The 26709-nt window shown below is 45.7% G+C and overlaps 1 protein-coding gene across 3 annotated transcripts in view; it reads right to left on the reverse strand.

The window, feature by feature from the left end:
• Positions 1 to 26709, reverse strand: part of Nlg-5 (neuroligin 5) — a 165128-nt gene that overhangs the window by 82173 nt on the left and 56246 nt on the right. For all 3 annotated transcript variants that reach the window (XM_070667106.1, XM_070667107.1, XM_070667105.1), the window contains one exon: positions 18909 to 18960. The gene's annotated coding sequence lies outside the window, so the exon portion shown is untranslated. The remainder of the gene's footprint in view (positions 1 to 18908; positions 18961 to 26709) is intronic.

A 26709-nucleotide genomic window follows, 5' to 3' on the forward strand; every position in this document is an offset into this window, starting at 1 on the left:
CGCTATTAGGTAATAACGTGATATCGCTTGGTAAAATATTTCGCGGTACATAAACATGTCGCGATACAAAAGAAATATATTTCTACCCTGGCGTTGCATTAAACTCTAAAGAGTCTACTAACCGTTTCTTTGTATTTCTTTCGAACCGTGGAACCTCGCCAGTTATTTCAGTTACATGCCACTGACGTTAGCTACGTCAGTCAGTAGTCCGGCTTCTGGTCAGACTATTCCGGGCAGTGCCTTTAAAACGCGAACGGCGGCGGGATTACCGTCGGGCATGGGTTGTAAATTGAAAGGAAAATCGCTACTTGAGAGAGCTCACGGAACGTCCACCCGCGACTTCCACGACGCCCGGGGCGCGAAGAATAAATTCCGCGAGGGAATGTTTCCCGTTAAGTTTCCGGCGGCGCAATATCGATGCTATTTATTGCCGAGCTCCCCCTCTGGCATAATTGCCGCGAGTAAATTTGCGAACAACTGGAAATGCGAGCTCACCGATTTTATATTTCTCCGGTTTTAATTAACAGCCGGTGCTCTTCGTCGCGGCCCCTTTGCAGAAGCCTCTTTGTGAGCCAGGAAATACAGCGGGCCCGCGCCGCTTATAAATACATTTTAAACCGGAAATTGAAAGGAAAAGCGGGCCGCGCTATGGGCGAGGCGCGCCGGCCACCGTGAAGCGCGCGGAAAATTTCCTGGTACTGTCGGAAGGAGAGAGAGGAATAGCCGCTCTTTGATACATACGAGAGCGGTTATCAAAATGGGCGAAATACAGCACAGTTGCTGAAATAAAAGTAAACTCGATTCTCCGTTCTAATGTGCGATAAGTCGAGTGAAATTCCGACTTTTCGTGCCGCGGTAGACGCGTTGTCGGAATAACGGGCGCGCAAATATTTGCCAAGAGACGAAAAAAAAAAAAAAAAAAAAAAAAAATGCGAAAATGGCGCGAATGCTGGATAACGATGGGAAAAATTGCTACTTGGTAATGGTTCAAGAGCACTTGTTGAACTATCGGAAACCATCGTGACCTTCCACTCGAAGAAAACCAGAAAAGGGCTGACCACCCTTCACGCTCGCGAACGCTCGAGTAGCAAAACCCTTCAAAAATAGGTCGCACTTAAACGCGAAAATAACCCCTCCTCGATGGAATCGATGTACTCCCTCAGCATCGCAAGTTTACGTCAGAGTGTTTATCCGCCCGCTGCCGCACGAGAGACGAGAAGATTCAATTACCTCCTCGCAACAAATTGCAAAATGGTATAGCGTAAATTGAAGCAGGGGCAACGTGCCGGGCATTAAAGTTGGTCGCTCGATTTTGAAAAGCCGGCAAAACCGTATTTGAGCCGACGGACGGTGAAAGAGTAATTTTTTTTTTTACCCCCGAACAATATCCAATTATGAAAATTTGATAACTATCGATTGAGGGGGAGAGAGGAAAAAAAAAAAGAAAAAAAAAGCAGAGCGATTGTAACTGCTCATATAAAAGCCGAAAAATATAGAAACTCCCGTCGGTCGGGAAAATGGTTTTTCCATCTTGTCCCATGGAGCTTGTTTTGTGCGATTTTGTCGCGTAATTGTTTGTATCATCCCCGGTAAAAACGTTAACTGTGCACGACGAAATCCCGCATGACGCACACCCGACGTCGACGTGAAAGGCACGAAGCGACGTTAAAAAATCGCATTTTTTTTTTTCCTTTTTTTTTTTTAATTAAATTACGAGAACATTTCAAATTCTTTTTCCTCGATAAATAAAGACTCTGGCACTGAAAGGATTAATATTTTTCTGCACAATAGCTAAGAGTGTACTCTACTATATTCTACATAACGGAGCGGAATTGCGTTTCCGTGGGGCGGGCACGTGCGCGCCATTCATCGCCGTGGGGAGACCGGGTTGCGGAATAATAAAGATTTTGCGAATTTGATGTTTCAATTTGTCGGGAGGGTGGCCCCTCGCGACGAAGGGAGAGAGGGGGAGGGGAATCGCACGCGATCTCATCTTCGTTGTTAAAGCGGAGCGACGTCGAGCACGCCGGGCATAAATTGCGGGAAGACGAAAGCTAGGGTGCTTAATATCGTCTCCGCGCCGGAAGCCGTTTACGGAAGAGCGTTCTTCACCGCGGGCGCTTCTGTCGTTGCCATAGGCTTCCCATATTCGCGCCCTGTTTAGTGTCGCTTACAAGACGCATTTTCCCGACGAGGTGGCTCTGAAACGGCGACGCCCGCGAAAATCCGAGGGACAGGTATAAAACGCCGCGTCGAAAGGCGGGGGGGGAGCGATCCAACGAAGCGTAAAGAAACTTTAGCGTCACTCCGCGCCGCCGACGGCTTTTACGCGAACGCCCGTGTTATTAATCGTTAATTCGAAAATGGTAAACGTCGCTTTGTACAAAATTTGTCCCGGCGGTTCCCTCGTATATTAAGTATGCGACGGGTAAATGTGTCAGCGGCATGTAAAATGAATATCTACACGCGAGACGTTATACGCTTTTAGTGGAGCAGCGTGTATTCTTGGCGCTCGCTAAAATTCACTTGGCTGTCTCGCGAATGTAACCGCTTATCGAACCGCGAAGCGGAACGCTTATTTATAATCGGAGGCGCTGAATACCGCGCGCGGCTCGATCGATGGTTCCGGCATGTCGTATTTTGAAGGACGATTAAATCGACGAGATTGGTCGTCTAGCGACCGTACGCGGTTAAAGATTAAACGCGGTTGTAGATCGGGCGCTTTTAACGCAAATCGTTACCCCGAATAGCGCGGGGTTCAAAAATAATTCACTTCGACGGGGGTCCCTCCTGCAATGTTATTCGCGCTCGTACGCGCGAGCCTGGTATATACATATACGGCGCGATGTCGTATGCACATACGGGCATGCATTTGCCCGGAAGTTTCAGCTTAATTTCATCTGCGGGGGTAGCAATTGAAAGCCCGCCGAATCGCCCGCCAGCCATAAACCCCCATTTCCGCGTTTCATTTGGCCTCGTTTACAAGTAAAAGTAGTACGCGGCGGCGTCCCGACACTCGGAAAAATTCCCGCCCCGCTCGATCGAAGGGAATAAAGAGGAAAACGAGGAAACTCTTTCTCGTTGTTACGACGCTCGCCTATTCCCGAAGCGAAAAAGGAAAAAAAAAGGAGGGAAAAAAAAAAACGAGAAAGAAACTATTAATCATATTTTCTCCCTCAAATTACTGGGAACGCGCAACTTCTCTCTTGTAATCTCGCGCGGGACTCGCGCTCAGCATCCTTACCATCTTTACAATCGCACCGCCGACTAATTTCGATGGAACTGACTTTCCGCGCGGTGGGCAGGTCAATCTCTTTCATAATCATTGCGGAAGCAATACGTAAATACGATTGTTAAAACTTTGAGATCGCCACCCCTCTTCTCTCCTTGAAAGTTGCAAACTCCAGTCGCCGCGTTAAAAAAGTGCTGTACAAAATAAACTTGATAATGAATGCAATTCTCCGTTTGTGAGGAAATGTACTTTGAAAGTAATAACACTATTACGGTCGACGCAATCAGAGTAAAATTTTCAGCGATCTTTTCTTTCCTTTTTTTCCCTCCCCTCTTCCGCCTCTTTCTCTCTCTCACGCTTACACTTTTTTTTTTTTTTCTGTACCGGGCTCCCGTCGGCCCGGTTTTTCGTCACGATCACGCCCGCCGGGTATAACGCGTATAACGCGGCGGTGAACATGTCGCTTGTTAAGAGAAAAATATTTTTTTGCATGTTTGCTCATCGATTTTCATGCGCGCCGGGCGGACAAAAAAAAGAAAAAAAAAGAAAAATAGGTCGACGCTTATTGTACGCGCAAACTTATCGAAACTGCCCGTGTAATAGCCCGATTCACGTCGAGATAATACGGCTATTAAATTTCGTTTTGCGCCGGAATTACCGAAAATGCGTACACGGCGCGTAATAGAGCCGCGCCATGTCGAGATTGCTCCCCGTGATCTAGTCGTCGTTGTACCATGATATAATGATGCCATCAACTAGGCGCATACTGCCCGGCTTAATCTCGGGCTACGTGAAAGCAGTTTATACTATTAGAGATGCGATGTACCCCGCGCGCATTTAATCACGACGCCCACGCTCGGTTTCCGTTTTCATTCGACGGGGGTAATTAGGCGCAAAGGAAATGCCCGGCGCCGAAGATCGCAATAACGATCGGATTACCGCGGAACGATTATAATTAAAACCCCGGGCCTGGCCCCGCTCGCGCGCAGCAAATCGGAGGAGCGCGTCGCGGGCGAGTTGACCGCTTTGGATTTTCCGCATGGTTTACGCATAAATATGCGCGCACCCGGTCCGGTGCGGAATATATAATTCGAAATCATATATCGCCTAATGCATGTACGTTCACGCGGCTAAACATATACTCCATTTCGCGACGCGGGATTACAAAGTTTTAACTAGTGAAACTAGTTCAAAGCTCCGACCCCGAAAACGCAACTTCAATTTTCTAGCACGTTAAAGAGGATTAGCCATGATCTCCTCCGATAACGATAACGCGATATTTTATGAATCTTTTTTAATCATCAAAGTGCAAATATGTCCTTCCGCAAAAGGAATTCCGTCTTTTATCCTTGAATATTTTATACGTAATATTTTTGTATCTGCATTTTTTGTAAAAAAAAAAACAAAAAACAACAAAAAAGAAAAAGAGAAGCGCAACGTTTGCAACGCAATATTTTCTAGCGTGCATATATAACGCCATTATAAAGAATATAATATCCACCCTTTTTGCCATTTCAAAAATCATGCGCGCTGTAATATGCAATATTTGACGTTGTATTTTCATATTTCCGCCGAATGCTGGCGCAACGAGATTATTGCGCGGTCAAAAATTCTTGGGGCAAGTGCGCGAGATAACAAGTTTTAACGAGTAAAATACTTGAAAGCAGCAACGGAGGGCAACGGTACGACTTTTATTCCGCGCTACAACTGGTATACTTATGAGGGAAAGCGCGTTCGCGTGAGAAAGAGAGAGATACAAGTAAGAGAAAAGAGCTCTGGAATATTGTGCACGTTCCACGCGCTGTATTGTGCCATTGTATTGTGTTATCCTGGAGAACTTGCGATAAGAACCTGTGCTAATTTACTTTTTAGAAATACTAGAAGAAGCCTTGCGCGTTGTTTTTAAAAAGATCCCAACCTGCGCGCGTCATTACATTCGAACGGCGCGGTACGTCGCGCTCGTGCATTAATCAATAAAATAACGTCGATACATTACGATACATTACAGTCGCGTATTATCATATTTTAATCAAAAAAGAAAAAAATTAAATTTTTTAATCCCCGATCCCGATCCAGTGGATAAGCGCGTGTTTGGAAAATTTCCGGCGGTGACGGTGAAACGCGAGATAATTTCGCCGCCGTCGGTCGGCGTCTAATCGAATCGTTGTCTGCTCGGCGAGAAGAATGGGTCTGAAATATTTCACGAGGCGCCGCGTTCCCGAGCGGTGCGGCCACGTTACAATCCATCCACGCGACGAGTGTAGCGCCATTGCGCCGCGGGGCTACGTAATAGGGGATATGCAATTTGTCAAGGGCTGTTTCTACGACCCCGCACCTCCTCCGGCGTCGCGCAGTGACATAATGACGCCATCAAACCCCGCGCGGACGTAAATTCATCGGCGAAGTTCGCGCTTAATTCCGCGCTATGGGGTAGCAATTCGTCGGGGCGGGTTACCACTGTACCGGCACCCCGCAGATTTCCATTTCTACCCCGTTCGTCCTCGCGTTCAATCTGCTCCGGATTCAACCCCCGCCCGCACGGCGACTAGCTCTGTAGAACTCGGCCCTACAAACGAAGATACATGCGTCGAAAATGTCCCTTGAACGTGCCCCACGCGACGGTCGCGCGTTACGCTTCCCGCGATAAATATGCGAGCGTGTATATTGCCGGACGCGTGATATCGGTAAAACGTTAACTACAACTCGTCCGCGACGGTGAATCATTAAAATCAATGTTACACACATCAGTTGCAAGGCATACTCCCGCATCGCAAATCACTCTAATTGCGCGCATCGTGTAACGTTCTACACGAACGCTCCCGCCGAACGTGTTGTCCAGGGCGTGATTGCGCGTCATTAACGTTAGAGCCGGTTGGCGCGTTACTTTGTCGCCCCGCGGGCGGCCGGCCCGCCGTTGATGATATAAAGGCGCCATCAAGTACGCGAGTGTAAATTCGCCGCTCAAGTTTTCGGTCGATATCACGCCGCGGGCGCCGAGACTTACGTCGCCTGTTCATTTTTGATTCATCACCGGTCGTAACCGTGGCGTGGGGAACAAAGTTGGAAACGCCGAAACGATGTAATCGGAACCGAAAATCCCGGCGTAACGACCGCGGGGGGAATTCCGAGGGAATACGGGACGGATTCGTGCACTTCTCTCTTTCTCTCTCTCTCTCTCTCTCTTTCTCACGCCTCTCACAGAAGATCGTAATTTCCAAATCATTTGTCCGACATTCAGAACCAGTCTGGTTCTCGTTCTTCTTCGACCGCGGCCACTGACGTCAACGATAGGAGCCGCTCAGCCGCGAAATCCGCTAAAGCGCGTTCGCGGGCAGGTTCGCCGTGATCCAGTATCCGGCTGCGATGTAATCGGGACGCAGTTCGCCGGCGTTTCCGGCGTCCGTGCTCTGCCGGCCGATACGATATAATGAGACCGTCGAACACGCCCGCGTCGACATAAATTCGGCCAAAGTTCCCGGCTTAATATCGCCCGCGGGTGGGCGATTGGCGAGAAACGGGAAGGGGGGAGGTCCCGCTTCCGAAACCGACACGAAGTTCCGTGTCTGCGTGCACCGGCTTCCGTCCGGCTCTCCTCTGCTCCTTCCTCTTTCTCCGTTCCGTCTCATCTCGTTTCACGGGATTCATGCCCGGGAGCGGTGACGCGTCCGCAACTAAACCGCCAACGGAGAACAGGACAGGCCGAGAGGGACGGCGGAGGTACTAGTCGTGCGAGTGAACGGTATAATGCGAAACGTAACGGAAATCCCAAATACCGGCTTTGGCCACGTAGCCGGAGCGGAAGGAGCTCCGGGGCTTTGTTAGGAAAGTCCTGGAGAGCAAGGGCGGACAAACGTATGCCCGTATATACAGCTGGGCCGTACGCAACGGACATATATATATATATATATTGAGATACCTACAGCCTTGCGGTCTCGCGAGGCCTCCGTCGTTTGTTCGGGCTACCGATATCCGATGGCACGCCGCTACTGCACCCGGCTGCAACCGTGGCAGATAACGGCTTTGTCGTTGATTTGGCGAGACAGCGCCGGGGGATAAGAGACGGAGTCGGTCCGTCCTAGCTGGGCCGAGGGATTTTGATCACGACGGCCCCGAGATTGTTCCTCGCGAATGGGAAGACCGGATGTGTCATACCCGGAACCGACGAAAAGGGTAGCAGAGTCGGAGGGAATATAATAAGAGCAGCGCGTGGTAAGACACAGCTTTCCTCTCTCGGCTTCTTTTTCTTTCTTTTTCCTTGTTTTTTTTTTTTTTTCTTTTATCTGATCCCAATAATTCGATAAGTGAAAAATTTATGAAGGTAAATACGAATTAATTCAAGATCCCACTCTCCCCGAGAGACGGGAGGAATAACGATTAGGGTAAGTCGGCGAAACCTACTTGTATGAATGTTTAAAGATCGGTAATATCGTCGGAACAGATATTGCGTCACTCAGGCTTTGTCTACGCCCGATAGCTCCGATATCGGATTTGTGTCACGTTAAAACTCCGTCGAAAATTCACAGCACGTATACTCGTCAATTAATAGTTACTTGACGGCGCGACACAGAACTGCACTTTCTAGACGTTTATATTGAAGCCGTAACTTCAACAGATTCCCGAAGAGAGTATCAAAGCTTTAATCAAGTAAAGACCTCGGTTGCTCGTAATATTATTCATGCGAAATAAATTTAATACTGCTGCCTGAATTACTCAAATATAAAATCGAGTAATCCCTATTTATAAGTACAAGCGGAAAAAGTGCGCTTTTCTAAGCGAATTAAACATTAACGAAGTTATAAAATTATAATCAAAGTTAGGTATTAACGAAATGTAGACGCGATAAGGAACCGGAGCTAATCAATTTGTTACTTTCCTTCCACCAAAGTGCCCACCTCGAGAAAAGAGCACGGCTTTTCAAGGTAAAAATAAGCTAAATATTGCATTTTTAATGACGAAGAGGGGGAGGGGGAAGAGAAAGAGCAGACGCGAAAGAAGGAATAAATTCAGCTCTGCTCTTAAATTCACGTAAAAGTGCTGGGAAGCGTTCCTTATCCCAAGAAAGATGAAAAAGTTAAAAAAAGTTGAACGCATTCTGCGTAGTCGCCGGCGCACACAGTGTGTTTAGTTCCAGGCAACTTTAAGTCCGGGCACTTCAAAGAGACGGCGTCATCTAGAAATTTACGCGTAAATTTCTCAGATAGATACGCTACGTCACGAGTGTGTACAGCGACTGTCGCGCACATCCGCGTGCACGTAGGTTGCGTGATAGATACAGGATACAAGACAATATATGTGGGATACCCGTCGACTCGCTCGGAGAATTACGATATTGCAAAGCAAGTATCGCGCATAAATGCATAATTTACAGGTTGCGTTAAAAGACAAGAAAGAAATGAGGCGTCAGTGGAAATCTCTCAATTTAATTAATATTTTTTTTTTTTTTTTTACGTGAAAGTAATTATAATTTATATATTTTTACTGCGAGATCAGCCGGTCGGTCGGCGAGTTTCGCGGGATGATAAAATGTCTCCCTCGTCAAATAATTTGTGAGCTTTACTCCAATTATGTAAAACGTGCTAATTTTTCTATCGGAAAAGTTATGTAAGATAATATAAAGGACTTTTTCTTTTAATATCCGCGTCATTCTTTACTTTCTTGATTGATACGAGTCCCGAGAGTCCTTCGAAATACTCTGATCTCCCGAAATATCCCGAAAATGATCATTAGTCTCCTGGTATGTACCCTTATAAAGGAGCATTTCGAGGCGCGGCAGAAGCCACGGCCGTTATTCGCCGACAGCCGTCTTTATTGCCGCGATGAAGGATGTGGACTTAGCTTAACGGAGTGTTCCTTTCCGTCTGCAGAATCCACCGCTTTCCTTTACCGCGCTTCTTCCCCGTCCTTTCGCGTGCGTTTCCCTCCCCCTCCCCTCCGTTTTTCTTTTTCTTTTTCTTTATTGCTCCCTCTCGAGCCTTCCTCCGCGCCAGCTTTCTTCACGGCCACGCCAACAAAGAAAAGCGGGTAATCTGCAAACGACTCGGCTTATATCTAACGAGGCGGCGCATTAGTCGTGGTCGGTGATCTGTATGCGAGGATATTGCGAGCGATGCCGGCTTTATTTACGGCGCCGCACGCCCCCCTTCTTCCCGAGGGGTGCAAAGGCGCACCCCATGATGTCCGCCGCGCGGAGTGCCGTCGCCACTTAAGCGCCCCGGCGCGCACAGCCCCGCGAACGTATTTCTTCTGGAGCAGCTCGTAATTTCGCGCGCCGCTGCGACGAGAGCTCGTCGGTATCCACCGAGACCTCCGAGGGGTATCGCGATATTATTCCATGTTTGTTTTATGGATGTCGAGGGAGCCCGTCGAGATATCCCAGGAAAATGGTCCAGCCTCGATAACCAACGATTATAAACGCCCTTTCATCAGCAGATTTTTTTTCTTTTATATATATATTTTTTTTCTAACAATTTGCGTTAATCTATCTTAACCAAAAGAGACTAGACTTTAGAAAGAAACGCGCCGAAATCAATAATTTCTACGTTACGGGGAAACATAGATAATCTTCGTGATTTATTCGTCACATTAATTCTCTTTGCCGGCGGCGTCCGAGGAATTTACGCGACAAGAAAAATTTTCTTACACCGTAAGTTATCATGTAATATTCAATATTTTAGCGAAAGTAGCATCTTTCGTGTCGTGGGTTGAAAATATCGTGCGGCGGCATTAGTCACGTCTCGCGCGTCTTGTTTCAGGTTGCGTTATTGCGGGACCGTTATCGCTCGCGCAAAATCACCCATCTATTCCGCATCGAAATTCAAACCCCCTCTTTCTCCTCACCTGTCCGATGGTTGTAGATGACACAGAGTTATCACATAAAAAGGTACAGAAGCGGAAGCGCTTTTCCCGCGTTCGCAATTTTTCCATTTTGTATGGTCGGCGGATGGGCACGTTGATGACATTCGCGCGCATACCCTTGCCGGGCAACGTGTCCGTGAATATTGGAAAATCCGATTTGGCATTACTCAATCCGAAATCGATCCCGGATCCCTCCGGTCACCACTCTAATCGCCTGGTTTGCGCGGACGAATTGAAACGTTAACGCGCCGTGTTATCAAGCATGTATTTAAACGGCCCCGCGCGAGATTCGTTTTCATCTCGCGTCGAAATATTTAGAAATAATATGAATATATATACAATATATATATTTTTTAATTCCCAGCTTGATAGCGTGTAATACGGATGCAAATTAAATATAGAGCGGCGTCTCCCTTTCGTGCTCGACTGAGCATTGAATTTAACGGACGCGCATTACCCTAGAACCAGCATCTAATTCCACGAGAACTTCCCGACCGTGGCGGATCACTCTCGGCATCAACGTATTGTATTAAACCTCGCGCTCGATAAGGTCCGAATACCTTCCGCGGATCCGTCGTTATCGTCAAAGTCCCGATGAATCCTCGGGCACAATACCGTACTTCCAGACGCTACTCCACGCCGGGACTCGCGTCTATTTCGAGGGGACGCGCCTCGTGTTTTTCGCGCATTTCGCGTTCCGGCTCACCGATTTGCCCGAATCGCGCGACGTAATCTGAAATCGCGATTAGTTGAATTGAAATCTCGCGCGAGAAACGAACGAGTCCGGCAGGGTGGATGATAAGCCCGCTCTCGGCTTCGGGTCTAGGAAACGGTGACTGCGGTAACGAAACTGGAACGGCCGGCGCGTAACTTTTTCCGCCGTTTTGAGATTTTATCGTATAAACGGAGGGACAACACGCTTAGCGGGCTCCAGGGCAACTGTTTCACCGCTGCACCGTCAGAATTTATCCGAGGCGAACTAAATCGCAGACGCGTAGGTGCCGCTTAATAGTTCGTAGGTACTCTCCGGCACGTACAACCACGCGGAGATCTCTCTTACTCGTTCTCTGTATCTCCGGTACATTTCTCCTCTCTCTCTCTTTCTCTCTCCCTTCTCTTCGTACCGCTCGCCAAACCGTTTAAAGTAATTGCACTACGTTATGCAACGGCGAACCGACCGACGCCGTGTCGGACACGCCCCTGGGAAAAATTGGATTGTATCGCGGAAATATTTAATCGTGGGAGAGAAACTGGTCGAGTCGTCTTTTAAATATATCACGGTCCCGCGCACGTCAAACAGCGGCAATGTGCTTTTTCTTTAAACACACCTGACTCAATTCGATGCCCTGCCCGGAAATTTTCAACATTTTTGCACCGTTACAGTGATTGAAGCGAAGTAATACGTCCTTCAGCCACGAAATTTAAAACTTCGAAATGGATATTCGCGTTTGAAAGCGGTCAGACTCTCTTTTTTTTTGTTTTTTTTTTTAAAAAAAACTTCTCTCCGTCGGAAAATATATATACGAGCGAGGAAAGAGGTAACCCGGCTTAAACTGCAAGTTACAAACAGCCGAGCGGGACGGTGATTTCGGGCCGTAGATTATTTCTCAAAATTAATTTCGAAATCCGACCGACATCGAGAGTCGGGGCCTGCGTGTTATCGCGGTACCGGGCGCAAGTAACGGATACCATTTCCCGTGGAATCTGCAAAAGCGTTTTATCGGCTACATTATTCTGCACTTGTATGAAGCTGTTGGTCAGCCGCGATCTCACTTAACAGTGGAAATCTATGCACGCGGCTCGGGGCCGCGGTATATATACGATATATAATATATATGTATATATATATATATTCAGGGCGCATATGCCGAAGTCATTATCGCGGTGCCGTACGAAACGCTCGGGATTTCTGCCTAACAGCCCGGGCAACACGCCGCTGCATCTGGTAGCCCCTACCGAGCAATTCCTATGAAGCTCTCGGTGCGCTCTAAAATAGAAATGCCATGCTTTGCTTAGAGTTAGGGTGAGTTGGCTCTGGGCGTCACGTCGGCGCCAGATATTTACGACGGAAAGAACCTCCCGAGCGGGCCGCGCTCAATGGAGCTGTAAGGAGGTTACGACAGTAGTAAACTCCGATCAATTTCGTTTCGTTGTTCCCCGTGTAACGTTGCAAAGGGGGAAGTAGGGTATAACGCGGAAGTTACCAACTTCGATCCCTTCGGGGCCGGTATCGGCCCGCTAAATCGAACGGAACATTAAGGCGGCTGTAAGCGGGTTTTGTGTACGAGTTAATACCCAAACGATCGGCAAGTGGGGCTTATCGTCGAATAACACGGAATAAGGAATTATTTTTACGCGGGGCATGACAACTACGACTTTTCAATTCTCCTCGCGAAACGGTTGAAACTTTTTTAAAAAGCAAACACGCTGTTTAACATAAAATGTTTAATTATAAATGTCTGGGTGACGTAACGTAAAAAATGCACGTTTACATCCGCAAAGTTGTAATCTTATTTAATCATTAAAACGCATTATTATACCGTGTTTTATTATGCGCGTTTATGAAAATGAAAAACGTTACAGTGGCGCGTGGGATCACGAAGCCAGAAGCAACGTGTTAACGCAATTAAATATATGTCAGCTCTATTTTTACGAGCCGCGCGTATCTCTTTTTTTTTTTTTCTTCTTATATTTTATTTCCAATCACTCGGAGCGATTTTTAATCGTGTTATCGTTAGGCTACAATGCTATCCAGATTTAATGGGATTTTCACACGGCGCGTCGCGAATTCCAAAGTACCTGTCAAATTTGTCGTAACCATAAATCCTATCCGGAGGACGCTCGTCGTTCCGGCGCGCACTGCAAATAACGCCGTAGGAACCGGGAATTGCCGGGGGATTGACGGTTGAATCTAAAGTTTCTTTACGTAGGAGCGCGAAAGCGCTATTTTAAGACACGTACGTGCCGCGGAAAGTACGCCGCCACTTTCAGACGGTCGTGAGGACCGTCGCCCATCGTCTACGTCTGCACCGTGAAAATGAATAAAGGCGTTCCTTTTTTCGTTAAACGCTTCCTTCGCGTGGAAGCGAAATTTTATCCCGAGGCGGTTCGCGAATTTCGTAACAAAAAAAAAAAAAAACCGGAAAAAAACAGAAAAAATAGGAAAAAAAACCTATTCAATTCGCAATAGTGACTTTTGGAAGGGCTGTGGAGGAGGCATCTGGCTGTGCTGTCGATCCATCGAATACCACCGGCAACGCAATGATTCATTCGTGTTTACCCGCGCGAAACTTCGCGCGACACACGAGGCGCGAGCAAAAAGGCAAGTGCGCGCAGATGCGAGATGCATATACGTCGATCCGACGTGATGCATCGCGGCTTCACGCGCAACGATAAACGGCCTCCCATCGGCACCGCGAACTCCTTGTCGCGAGTAGAGATTATCTCCGGTAATACCTGCGGGCGAAGGCTGCACCGCGCGGCTTATATCAGCGCTATTATCGGCCTACGAACGAGGGGACTTTTTTCAGGTCGGTCTAAAGAGTTCTAGAGCATCGCCGCAACGAGTTTTAATCGTGAGAAACTTAAAGCTGACACCGCGTTGCGCGTCAGCAATCTCGTTATCGACTGTTTAACATTGAGAGTACTCTTCATCAATGAATACGTAGTATTTTCTTCATTTTTTTATTTCTATTTTTTTCTTTCTTTTTTTAAATTAAGGAATACCAGTTGCTTATACCGATTTTTAACATTTAACAATTTTATACAAACGACATATTATATATATATTTTCCCGGAGATTTTAAACGGATTACATCGTGCTTTCGCGATCGTATTACCGTCTGCAAAAGTTTTTACGAATTTACGGTTCGATGAGTGCGATGTTAATGACATTCCCATTAGCAGTTTCCAACCCTGAACGGCTCAAGTTAATACAACGACTTAAGTTTGTTCGATAATTACGTTCGTACGTGACAACATATCGAGTTAGCAAAAGGGGCTTTTCCCAAGATCAAGCGTCTAATATCGGAAAACTTCTTAAAAGATAACCGGGGGGACGTATCCTCCTCGCTGTAAATTTAATTTTTTTTTTTTTTTATCCGCGCGGCCGTCCCACGGCCGCAGAGAGTTTGTCGGATTTCGTCGCGCACTCAAAGATATAAACGAGGTTCGTTCTCTTTCAAGAGGAGTAAACTTTCGTCCAGTTAGCCATATTAAAACGCGTTAACGAACCGAGTTGAAAAATTCTTTCTTCCGCGGTATAATCTACTTTCATAGAATAAATCAACAGATATAAAGCGTACATATTGCGGAAGATTAAATATCACAACTAATTCGTATCAGTTGTACTCTCTGGTGCAATGGGGATGTTCTATTTGCAGCATTTTTACTTCGAATCTTAAGCTTGACATATGCAATTCGGGCATCTACATGCATTTCGCATATCCGCGACAGCGGATTCTATGGCTCCATTATTTTATATCAAAATAAAACGTGATATAACATTTACCGAGGCCAAGCTGCAACAACGGAGGCTGCGAAACCACGCGGTAACTAAATCGATCTGCAAAATGGGGGAATGCAAATAAATAGCAGTGGCGCGTAACTAGTTTATACGGAATAAAAGCGATATATCCGGTGCTGGCGCGTGAAATAATTATAGGCGATTAATTTCCACGCAACGGAAATATAATGGTCATTCGATACTTCTTCCATAGATCGCCTCATCTTTCATCTCCTCTCAGATTTCCGCCGGGTTCGTTGAGCACACACAACGCACGGGAGAGCACGGTTAATTACTATCCCGCCCGCGCTAATCATCCGATTCTGACGTACGCTATTTCGCGCACAGTGTTCTCTTGACGTTAGCCGTCGCGAAGGATATTCCTCTTCGGCGTTACCGACGTCGACGCGGCGGTCGTTGCGCCAAGCTCATCGAACCGAGAATTATTCGGCACGATCGCGGGGAATATTCAAGCGGGCCTTCATAGATAACGACTCTCCTAACCGACTGCCCCGAACGAGACCGAATGCGAATGGTAACGCAGCGACCTTGTGCACACAACGCCGTAATGTCCACCGAGGGTCGAAGCAACAAACACCGGCTACCGAGCATAGATTGCGCAAACAAAGTCACGGCGCCCCGCGGAATATTTCACGCGATATGAAATAAATGCATAACTGATATTCCCGGATACGCTGTTCCGTATTTCAAAGAGATTTCGTAACTGTTTCGAAACCACGCGCACGTCGCGCTCGAATAATTATCCGAACATTTTATTTTATGAAAATTTTATATCAGACGGTCCGACAGACGATTTCCGTAGCTCAACTTATTACCGTTGCTTCAACCCGCGCTCTTACGGCACGTACATATATGATCTCGACAAGTGGAGGAATTTCTCTCTCGATTTTATCAAGTCGTAAAAAATTAAGTTTGATTTCCTTCTGTGCTTTACCATTTTATTAAAATCACGATTAAAACTGAAATTATTCATACTTCTTTTTAAAATTTGTAATTAATTTTATTTCATAAAAATTGGAAAATGCGAAAGAGAAAAAGGTTGGTAATGAATTATATATTTTCAATTCCAAAACCAAAAGTTCTTCAACTCATTTTTTTTTCTTTTTTTTTTTAATTTAAAATTAATATTGAACTTATAGTATTTCTCTTCGCCCAGGACGATATTAAATAAATTCGACCGATATTCTCCCAAGAAGTGGCTCGAAAAATCAGTGGAAATAGCGAATGTCATCGCGTAGACGGTCATTTAAAATATTTTCATAATGCGGCATATTAAAATGTATTTCCCGAGGGTACTAGCCCCGGCCCGTCTGACCATTTACACGGCTCTACTACTGAATGCGGGGACGGGAGCCGGAGCGGGTGGCGTTGCACGCTACGGCAAAGTCAACGCGCGTTTCGCAGCGACGGGGGCGTCGGCGGGTGAACAAGCGGTATGAAGCTGACGGGCGCCGAAAGCGAATTACCGCCACGAGACCCGACGGTGCACGTTCGTTGCGGCACTTCGACACTCGCGCGATCCAGAGTTCGGGATGTAAATGGACGCCGACAATCGCGAAAGCGTCAGCGAGGTCTCGCGAGCCGCGCGTATCACTCCCACGGTGAATATAACCGGCGACACGCGGAACGAAATAGTCAGCCGCGCGAGAAGACACTGGTGCAACAATGGGACCCCCGATAACTTCGTCGTTTCGTAAGTAGCTTCTGATTACGCACGCTAATGAACCTACCACGCGTGCGTTCCTGGGCTGCCGCTCGAGTTAATTGGGAAGATACGCGAGTCTAATTATGAGAGAAACGCCGCGGTGAGAAAATCAGGATTATGCTTATAGGAATTAAGTAAATTGTGGAGGTAGGACGGGACGCGAGAACAACTTTCGCCGAGTACAATTTGAGGGAAAGGAGGGTTGGATAACTTGCAAAAATCAACTGTACTTATGCTGAAATTAAGTAGAACTACTTTACAGGTTAATCCGCGGAGAAGGCGGGACACGCTGCGACACTGGAGAAGCTTCGCGACGAAGGTTCCGTCGGAACGAAGCTGCTTTACATTTAGGCGACATGTTTCGTTCTTCGGCGACACGACCCCGTTTTCTTTTCTCGTCGTTCTCCCCTTTTGTGCGACGGCGCCCTCATTCGCGCGATATAATTGTCCCTCGAACAAATGAACCAGGGTCCCTCTTACGTCGTCCCGCAAGAAATTAAAAATTTTCAGTGGCTCGACCCGACGTTCCCGCCTCCGGACAAATTACCGCCGCGACGAACGTGACGGCTCACACCAAACGCGCCTCCAGCTCAACGGGAGAGGGAAGAAGTAAAAGAAACTGTACCAGACACTCCGCTAAACGAGATATCTCTTTGACGGAAATTGAAAGAGGGAATATTTTGTATTTAAAAGTGACTGCGTTTCCGTAAAATTTTAAAATATTGCGCGACACCCCACGGAGCAAATAATACGGGGATACATTTTAATTGAGAATTATCTCGGCCAATACTTTTATTATTACCAAGAGATTTTCCTTCTCAAGTAACCAGCGCGATAAGATGTTTTGACGAAACGGCCGTGGGTGGACGAGATAATCCTGACGCACTTTTCCGATCGCTCGATACGATAATTGTTGTTCCACGGGACTAACGTGTCGCGTTATGCAAATGCGGCTCAGCCACGCCACGTGATATTTTCACGACGCGAATTCAGCCGACCGTGCAACTAGCTGCCTCCGCCGTTCACCGGCTGTCCGCGAAATCTGCAAATAATCGCGCGACGGCCCGCGACAAAAGGATGGCGACGAACCGCAGTCGCGTTTAATGATATTTACCGGCAACCGAGATATTTATTCTATTTTATTCTACAGCTCGCGCTCGATTCAACGATATTCTTCTAATGCCGGGCTCTCTATTAAACGCAATTAATTTCGCCGCGGAATCTCTTTATCATCGATTTAATAATTTTCCTCATACTTTTAACTATCGAATTCTGTCGCGCCGTCGATTATCTCGTCAATTACGGATCGGATTAACGCGAACTCGCGCTATCACGAATCCGGGCGTTAGGCAGGGGCTGATCGATGTTGATTACGCGCGGCAACATCCTCGCAGGCAGTACATCGTCTACCTTCTACGAGCGTTTTATTATCTCCAATTTCGGCACGTCAAACGACATGTAGAATATTCCATTTATTTGACACCGATATTTCATGTCGACCAATTTTCCCGGGTTGTATAAAACTAAACTTTTTGTTTTCCGCCGCGCGATACAGTTATTTACAACAGTCGCATGAAATACACACGTGCACGCGTGGTGTCGTCCTGGGAGGTGAGGGAAAAAAAAAAAAAAGGAACACGCGGATCAGAGTTTAGAAAATCGCGTTTACTCTCGTTCGGAATTTTTTTTCCCCCTCCCGATAAACGTGCCGAACAAATAACGCGACCGCCGAATTAATTTCTCCGCCAGCGAAAATTCTTCTGTGTAATTTTGTGCCATATGCGTGGACGTAATCGTTATTATGAATTTACTGCATTTTTTAACTCACGTATACGCCCGCGTAATTTTCCGCGTTATTAAATTCCAAAAATAGAGAGGGCGTCGCATTTTCATTTAATTCCTACAACGCGACTACGATTTTGTTGAACGCGAATGCGATTACGGCGTAATACTTATTATTACTCTCGTAAGTAGCCGTTAAATCGCAATTATAGTTATTAATGCCTTTATAATAATCGTTTGCGGCGCGCCGCGGAGCGTAAATGCGAATTTTTGAATGATTAATCATCCCCCCACGCTTTCACTGTGAACGCAGACAGTCGAAGTCGGTTAATTCACAGGTGGCGGAGTCGAGCGAATGGTCGATACGATTTTTTCCCCCTATTCGGGGCTCAAACCCTTAATCCGTAGATAAGCTTCGCGTACACGTAGAAACATACATTTGCGTAGATCCCGTCGACATACATTTAAATTTCGGCGAGCAGAGCCAAGCTCGTAGCTCGACGCTCGTTCTGAATAGAAAAAAAAAAAGAGAGCTAAGCCTAAATTGATGGAAACGGTCCGAAGCTGTTAGCAGACTGTTTAATTTTAACGTTCGTAGGGCTTTGCATCGCCATACATTATCCGACGACGCTGCAGTCCGGCCGTTCTTAAATTTTCGATTCCCGTTTTTCTATTTCGAGTGGACGGCTGCGAGGGTTTTTCTTTTTTATTTTTTTTATCTTTGCACACACGTGTAATCGATTTCGTTCGATACGACTGCGCCAAACGTAAATCAAGTTCTCGCGTTTTTTGATTTCATAAAGTCTTACCTTAGAAATACTGCTTCGATCAGGAGCGCGTGCCGCAATCCAATCCAAAAGTCTATAACAAAAATATAGAAAAATACTGATTAATGTCAAGGAAATAAACCAACGGTGACTATGCTACATGTAATACAATTATTCTATAATCCAAATGCTTTCCTGTGTTGTAATTGTTATAAATTAGCGTTGATTATTATGGAAATTATTCTCATTTGCTAATCATTAAAGCAATGTAATCACTGAAACATTAAATGAAATTCTCTCATCGAGGGCAGAATTGATGCAAAAAGGACAATTTGTTTTGATTTCGATGTTCTAAATGTAATTTATAAAGATTTGCACGCGATTATAATATCGAAAAACTGTCGAGTAGAAAAACGAATAGGGAAGAGAATGATCCGTCAAAAAGTATATTTATTTCGGTCGTGTTTCTTATTAAAAAAAATATATATAAATATATATATTTTACGTTAAATTATATGCAAATTTTAGATTTATATTTTGTATAACTCGATAAAATATATAACATACAATGAGAAATTTCCTATAATTTATATATCAGTTTGCATTTTGAGTTTAATATTTGCCAACATTCTGTATGTATATTATAAATAAATCAACAAAAGTGTTTTTCATGATTAAAATGTAAGATTACATTGCTTTTCAAGTTTTCCACATAATCAATCGATTCATAATATTCAATTAACATTTTAGCGATAACCAGCATATTTCCATATAATTTATATGCTAATAAACAGCGCGGCAAATTTTACATTTGCGCGAAATGTGGGGCAAACTGTCGCAGACGCGTAAATTTTAAGTGTTGTCAAAATTATTTCGTATTTGTTCATATATTTATCATAAATCATACATTCGTTGTTCCACAGAAATTGACTAATAATGTTAAATATATATCAAAATTACAATAAAATATATATATAATTAATCTACAAGTTCTGCTTTATCCAGCAAATTAAATTTTCATATTAAAAAAAAAAAACGCAACGTTGAATAAACATTTGTAAACGAATCGCAAATGATTTTTAATTACTTCCAGCAGTTATGTGTGTATAAATATACGTATTAAAATTGTGCAAAAGGACTTTCATTTATCAGAGAGACCCTTTTCTTTCGCGGCCACGGACAGGTCGGCGAATGGACAAAGGGGGGAGGGAGGAGGGTTGGGAAATATTAATTTATGACCGGGACGAAATTATGCGCGCCACTAAATCAGAACCACTGCTCTTTTGTTCGAAAATTCCGGCGCTGGTCCTGGCGCCTTCAACTGGTAAACCGCCACCGCCGTCGAGGAAAGCATCCATCGTCCTTCGCGTGCGGGGTCACATGGTACCGCCACCCACCCCCTCGTCCCGTCCAGGCATTTACCCTGATTTCAGCACCCGCCGGTAATTGACTGTCTCGGCAGGCTCAGGTTTAAGACTTTGCGCACGTGGGCGACAGCAGTCCCGAGCAAATCCAGACTCATTCGTCGTCCGCCGGAACTTCGAGATGTCACTCAGAAGTGGAGACCGCGTCGCCAGCGTCCGCGACAAAAGGGATGGGACGGAAAGGGCGGGGGATAGAAAGAACGCGCTTATCTCGAGAAAAATAGCTTATCTCGGGGGAAGAACGCTGCCGTTCCCCGTTTCTAACGAGTATAATTTTTCATACGTTCCGTTGATCGCGCAAAAAAAAAAAAAAAAAATATCCCATCTCTTTATTTTATTTTTTTTATTTTGATCCTGTCATTCGCTCGCGCTTCGAGTCGACGGACGTGTTATTCCCGACGTGAAATATTTTCCGAGCCCGCGAGGATGCCTCGGACCAGCCATAGGTACTTTCTCCGGTTTTGATTTTGATGTATCGTTAATAGCGTTAGACACGTCCCTCTGCCAGACGCGCTTCTCGCCGCGCGTCCACCCGCATTTAGTCTCCGCTGTTGCGGTACGCTATTGCAAGATTTAGTAGGTAACGTCGCGTTCGAACGGCGGTGGCATTAACTATTCTAATCTACGTTGTAATTTATTGCCGCGCGGCGGTACGTGTCCGCGACGTTAACTCCCGGTGAAGTATCAGCGTGTTTACAATATCGCGCGAAGCGCGCGTGAAACCTGGAACGTAATCTCCTGCGTCGCTTTTACTCGCGAGAAATCGAGTATAAACTTAGAGTAATTACCCGGCTTTTGCAGGTACACAAGGAGCAATACAGAAAGAAGAAGAAGAAGAAGAAGAAGGAAGAGACCCGCATTTTTGCCCGCGTCTGATCGTCGCTTCGGAAAACCATGGACGGCGCCCCTTCCGCCATCGACGAGGGTCCGTACGTTAGACTGACGGAAGAAATTTGACATCGTGCGCGATAAGTCAGCGAGTAACGAGCATTCTTTCTCGCCGGAGATTTCCAATCATTTTATGCAAATCTACGGGACCGGCTTCGGGGCCGATCGCCCCGGTAGACAAGCGTCTTTTAATGGCACCGGTATCGGCCATTATCGAATACACGGCGGATCGTTAAGCTCCCCGAGCCGGAAAGAAGATTATACGTCAACCGGGTAATCTGGTTAGCGTGCATTGCACAGTTTCATCTGTCGTCTGCCATCAATTAAAATCATTTGCCTTTACATCGCTTTGCCGTTATACGACTTTTCTTTTCCCCTCTCTCCCCGCGACGACAACCACGGTGCTACATTAAAATGAGGGTCGGGGCTGAAATAAAAATGCGCTCGAAATAAACGGCGCGTACGTCATTCGCTCCTTAATTTATCGGACCGCCGATTGTTTTTGCTCGCGCGACAAACGCCTGGGTTCGCGGCCGAGTCTCGGATCCACGCGTGGCTCGAATACTAAGAACAACTGATTGCACGCTCATCCCCCATCGTCCGGGTCTCTTATTGTCGCGCCCAACTCCCCGTAGTAATGTGTTAAGTCAGGTATTATTCAGCAAAGCCGCATAAATCCCCCTCCGGAATACATTACAGTCGGTTGTAATGCGGTGAAGCGGGAATAATGCGATTTGCATAGAATAATTCCTGGCGCAATATGCACTCGTTCGGCAGTATCGTCTTTCCCCCTCGAGTCGACTCGCGCGGCGTGTTTTTGTTGCCGGTGTAAAAAGAACAGCCTCCGCGGCTACGGGTTAAGTGGAATCTCTCTCGCGAAGTGCAAGCGTACATCGTGTAATGCACGCTGGGTGAAATGTATTCGATGACACAAGAAGCACGTCGTTCTATGCGAGAATAATTGTCCGCCCCCTCTGCTCACTCTCTTTCTCTTTCTCTCTCTCTATCTATCTTTCTTTACCGCTTTCTGTCGGCAATATCTTTTATTTATGAGCCCTCCGCTAGCCCGCGAGTTTCTATGATCTACTGTTTTTATTCAGGATCGATCTGCCTTGGGACTCCCATACACTATCCTCCGAAATTCGCCGCTGCTTCTTCGTGGCAAACGCGAAAATTGTTTGTGAGTTTCAGCATTAAGGGTTTCTTGCTGTTCGCGCGGGAACAAATTTCTACCGTCTCCCTTCTCGATTCTCTTGGTGAACGTTTAGCATAAATGCATAAAGTTACCAGTCTGCAACGTCTACTTTAAATAATAAAATCGTAATTTCTTCGGGGAATATTTGTTGCGATAACAGTACAGCGCCAATTATCGCTCGCGATGGTAGAAATAAAAAAAAAGGAAAAAAAAAAAAAATAAGAGCAAATGGAGGAAAGATTTATTTGGCAATTTTTCGCGAAAAAGAGAAGCTCTTCGTGTCGTTTATCATTATTATAATTCTCACCCCCTCTTGCACCGCGTCAATCTTCAAAAAGATTGCACGCGCGCGCTAACTGGATAATGTTTCGCGTTTATTGTTACAGAGCAGCCAAAGAACATTGAAATGAATATTAATGATACTCGTTATCCGGCGAAGTGATACGCTAGCAGGAGTCCCCGCGAAAATTTCGCGTACGAAATAGCGGCGATTGCCGAAAATCGTGTTACTGGCGGTAATCGAAATACGATACTCCACGGAATAATAAAGCAAAAGCAATTACGCAAACATCAAATGTACATAATGAATGTACGCCTGGCGTACCGTCGTTACTATGTATGTTTCCCTTTTTTTTCTTTTTTTTTTTCTTTCTCTCTCTCTTTTTCTCTCTCTCTCTCTCTCTCCCCTCCGTAAAATCGTGGAATTTTTGCAATATTAATCGTCGTTCAACGCGCCCGGATAATTTTGTAACGGCCGTCAAAATGCTTCCGCACCGTTCGTGTTGTGCGTTGCAATCGGCACTGTTATATTTGCACGGCGCGTCCTACAATTTACTCGTCACTTTGCCGCTCGCAATATTCCGCGTGCGAACAGCCCGGGAAATTTTGTTACGCTACATTGTGTATGTTTAATTACCGCGCCGCTTAAATACATGACACTTTTATTTTAATATTCAACGTCGCTGAATTTGGAAATTCCACGTTTTTAGAACAGAGAGATACAAATATCGACACAATACCGCGCCGATTAATGATCCTATTATTTTAGTAAATTTCGCGCTGCGATAAGCGGAGCCTCGGTGGAATAACGAAGTTGGGAACTCTCGGCAATAGAAATCGGGGGAGCTATTGAAAAGCGATACAAAGACAGGAAATATCACGTTGCCACTTTAGATTTTTCCGCTTGTTAATTCAACTTGAGTTTAACGCACGTAAATTATTTTCCGAGCATAAGAATTATTCGTGATCGTCGAATACTTCGCGGGCGACAAGCTGCGAGAAGTAGCTTTTGCGTAAACGGCGCGGGACACGCCGAGCCAATAACTCGGCTGTAATTGAGAATTAGTCCGGCGGAATGGCTCGAAATGGTTCCAGGCGAGGTGGTTTATGCGCGCATCAGGATACCAGTGGATGGACCTTCCACTCCTTTCTCTAGAAGGAAGGTTGCAAAGGGGCCATCCAGTAACTCATTCCGTATCGCGTTCAATTTGAATTACAAATTTGTCAAAATTGTTATTTTACTGTTGGTCTACTCCAGACGACACAGCCGTATAAACTCACGTACGTGACGTATGTATATCATTTGCAAAACCGTGCGGACGAAACGGAAAAATGTCAGCGTGTTAAAGCTCGCGGAATTTAATTCGGTAATTGTTTGACGCGCGCCGATCGTCGGTGTTTGAAAGAGAAATTGTATTCAAGATTTGCGATATAATCGGCGAAGTGAACGAAGGAAGCTCCGCAGTACTTTGTATAATACAGTGGAACAATCGTCGGAGCAAGCGCCGCGCAGAATTAAGTCCCGGCATCAAAAGCGGAACGGCAAGTGCGGCAATAAGAGATTTACATAGTAAAGTCGGCCGTATTATCGTGCCGCGATATTCCCGTGGACCGCGTGCGTGTTGTCGCATAGGGCGGGCTGATATTTACATTGCTATTAACATCCAGCGGGCATAGCGTCGCGGTAGTGTCCACTTCTGCTGACGTAACAGCGTGAACGCTCGTTAATTCGATGCTAACAGCTGCGGTAGGTCGGCGTTTTACATCGCAATGCTTTTCCACAGTTTTTAATGTTTTTTTTTTTTTTTTGTATTCCCCCTACTGCAAGTTGCGGTCGTTGCAAAGATACATAAAAGCCATTACTCGTAATTCGTGGTATAGCAAAAAAAAAAAATATGTTTTTATTTTATTTCCTTTTTTTTTTTTTTTTAGTAATACGGTCTGTTTGTCATATTCTCTCAGCGACATATACTTTTTTTTTTCCCTACCAATCGTAATTTCCTTTTGACCATTTTACATTTTCAAAATGAAATCAGAAAACGCAATACTACGGTATCGTGTGACGACCATAATTGGTACCCTTTATTGGCTTCGAGCAATTGAAGAATATTGCTTCATTCGCTGATCATGGCGTTTTTGATATCGGACCCGGAGAAGGGTATCTCGCTTCGGATACTCCCCCCATAAATTCATAACTTTTTCACAAAGGGTGCTTTTAACTCCGCACGTAATTGAATTAGTCGCGTAATTAATTTCAGAGTTCAGCAAACGCCGCTGATAACTATCCGAAAAATATGGGGATAGTTTTCATTGAAACGAGCGAGAAAATAACAGAGCGAAGTAAGGGGATGCCGGAAGCCGGCCGCGGTCGTATAACGCGAATTGTCACGTACGCGTGTTGGCACTTACGGCCCTATTTACCCGAGCTTGTAACGACATAATTGTCATTACATGTAACGGTCGCGCGACCATTATGGCCCCGGTGTGCCGCAGTCAAAATGCACATTTGCTCATCACGTATCACACGCGGATGGGAGCGTAATCGCAACGACGAAACTTAATCTTATTCTCGTCAAATCACTCGCAATTTAATACATGACGCGAAAAAATCGGTGTCAATTAAAATAAAGAAAGAAAACTACATACGCGCCGTTCATGATAATTTCAGACTTCGTTATCTGCGCCCGTGCGAGAAAAAAAAAAGGGAAAATCAAATCGCATGAGACATAAATCGATCTTACACAAATAAAAATTAATCCCAACCGTTATCTAATGATTAATAACTTAATCCGTGATTTATCTCGTGGCTGTCTAGCAAAACCGTTCAGTAGTGAGCCAGAAATATAACACTCGAGACGTCTAATATCGAATAACGAGCTAGAAACTAAAGCTAAACGTTTTTCGCGCGGCTCACCACCACCGTGCAACAATGATAGCTACCGGCTGACGTAACACGCGCACGTGCTCGCAGCTGACCGCGGTGGCCAGCGGGCCCGGAGGTCAGTGGCCGCGGCAGTCGAGCGCGCGTAGGTCAGTATGCGTAGTAAGCTAGCACGTGGCGAAAAACGTTTAAGTACCAAGCGTTTCTAACTTGTTACTAGATAATAATAATTGTCTCGCTACGTGGCCCGCGCTGTAGTCATTATCTAGCGACAGTCGCTAAATAATAAATAAGGAATATATCTAATCTGCACGATTTAAACTGCAATCTAGCTGCAAAATGAAAATTACTTCGATAAATGTCCACTTGGGTAGTTTTCAAATATTTTCTCCTCATCTGTTTCCCATTCGGGGCTATCAAATAATTATAATTAATTCTAAAAAGATATAGGCTCCTTTTGATATCTGGGAAGATACGATGGGAAAGTCTTTGTCAAAACGTAATAAGCGCGCCGCGTTATGGCGCAACTGAGGATATTAAAAAAGATATTAAAAGTATAATGTTGCCGCGGCCCCGCAGACAAATTTCCATATACAAGCCTATATACGGGGCGCCATGGCGCGTCGGCACTAACTGTAATGCTCGCCGCTGTTTAATTCGCCGTCGTAATGACGACGTGATGATTGCGCTATTGTCATTAATAATTTCACGACAACGGCCCGCCGACGAACTACCACCTTGATTCGCGGGGCGGCATTCACGGGCGGTCGCGCGAGAACACGTCCGCTGAATTTACATGATAAAAGAGAAAGTGGGAGGAGAGAGAGAGCCCCCGACTATATCCCTCAATTAAATAAAATTACGCGCAATTAATTTAGCGGCGTCGAGGTGTTGTTTACCGTGGATCTCAAATACTTTCGGCCGGCACGGCGGCGCGGATGTGATTGTGAAATATTATACCGCGCGACATACCGAACGCGTCAAGAGGGAATAAAAAAAAATTGCGCGAGCCGCGCCGCAATTAATACACCGTACAAGCGAACATTGTACCGGTGGACGCCGGGACGTGTGTAATAGCCCGGCATTTTTGCCGACACGCGTGGCAATTGGCGCAAGGATGCGCCGCAAATATCGCGCAAAGCGCTACCGTCGTACCAGATAGAAATTTATTAGCTT

This window comes from Cardiocondyla obscurior, linkage group LG15 (genome assembly GCF_019399895.1).
Source record: "Cardiocondyla obscurior isolate alpha-2009 linkage group LG15, Cobs3.1, whole genome shotgun sequence".
In the NCBI taxonomy this organism is placed as follows: Eukaryota; Metazoa; Arthropoda; class Insecta; order Hymenoptera; family Formicidae; genus Cardiocondyla; species Cardiocondyla obscurior.